The following is a 1,583-nucleotide window of genomic DNA, read 5'->3' on the forward strand; positions in this document are numbered from 1 at the left end:
GCAACCGCCTAAAGGAACTCAGGGTGGGATGATAGCAGCTGAGGTACAAAAACAACCTACTGCTCTTATTGCTTGTATTGACTGATTGACTTTACAGGTGTGGGACCTGTAAAGTAGTCTAAGTATCCATTTAGAAGCTAACAATATGCAATATAGCAAGTATGGTGGATTTCTTTCTGTCTTGTTTTTGAAATCCAATATTGATCTCACTGTTTGTTTTATTCCCTTCAAAAAATATAATGCCCAATAATATAATCATTTTCCACTTATGATCATATGAAGCTTCAGGGGGGGATGTTTAGATATGAATTATAACAAATAGTTTATTTCTAAAACAAAAAATAAACTAAATGTCCATGAGCAAGTGAATGAATTAAATTATGGCACATCTGCACAAAATATACTACTTCTCAACAAAGAAAAGAATTGAGTATTTACATAAGTACAACATACATGGATTCAAAATAATCCCATTGGATAAAAGGAGCCAGATGATAAAAAAATACAAACAGTATGATTACAATTATACAAAAATTTTAGAAAATTCTAACTTACACAAAGTTAGAAGCAAATCAGCAGCTACCTAGGGACAGGATGGGATTGGGGGTAGGGAGGTATATTTAGAACCACAAATGATCATGAGGCAAAATGGTACATATATTCATTATTTTGATTGTTGTGATTTTATGGATATATACATATACACCTTCAAATACATGCAGTTTTTATGTTAGTTATGTCTCAAGAAAGCAGTTAATACAAAAAAGTTCTCTGTTTGGATTATCCTGCTAAGCGTGATAGAGGGTAAAACATACACACCCCTTACTTTTCTGGATTTTTTGTTTTTTGAGACAGGGTCTCGCTACACAGATTAGGCTGAACTTAAACTCACAATGTAACACAGGTTGGCCTTGAACTCACAATGATCCTCTTGCCTCAGTCTTCCAAATACACCACCACACCTGGCAGTTTTCTACTATAAGTTTTTACATTAGTGTAACAGTAGCTGGTTGTGCATCTCAGTACCTTTCCCTGAGGGATACAAGGGGCAATCTTTGTGTTGACCCACTTAATATGGTGAAAGACAAGATGTGTGCAAAAATATCAAACCAGGATTCACACTTAAATTATTCTCTGAGGAACAGTTTTTGTGTGTGTTTGCCTGAGCATCACAAGGGGTTCAGTAGATCTACACAACTCCAGGATTTGTCTAAAAAAGTTTTCTTTTGATTTTTCTGGTAGAAGTAGCACAACTCAGTACAATGGCATATGAAGAATCAGATTTGCAAGTTTTGGAGGAGGTCAAAAGAGAATCATCAGATTACTCATGCATGAATGATAAAGATGATACATTATGGTAAAATAAATGCTTTCATAATAGAAGTGTGGGTGGATGATAATGATGATGACTTTGATGTTGATCATGTGATCCAAATTTCCTGTGACAGTGAAATGGAGCAAAAATCAACTCATACAGACACAGGGAATGCAGACCTCCTTGATTCAGATGACAAAGAAAACAGCAATGTGAACAGGTATCTGACTAGTTGAAATGTTGTGAAATGGCGCACAAATGGAGTGAT

The sequence above is a fragment of the Cavia porcellus genome, unplaced genomic scaffold, assembly GCF_034190915.1.
Source record: "Cavia porcellus strain 051 isolate PalLab524CR breed Dunkin Hartley unplaced genomic scaffold, mCavPor4.1 scaffold_1, whole genome shotgun sequence".
Classification (NCBI taxonomy): Eukaryota; Metazoa; Chordata; class Mammalia; order Rodentia; family Caviidae; genus Cavia; species Cavia porcellus.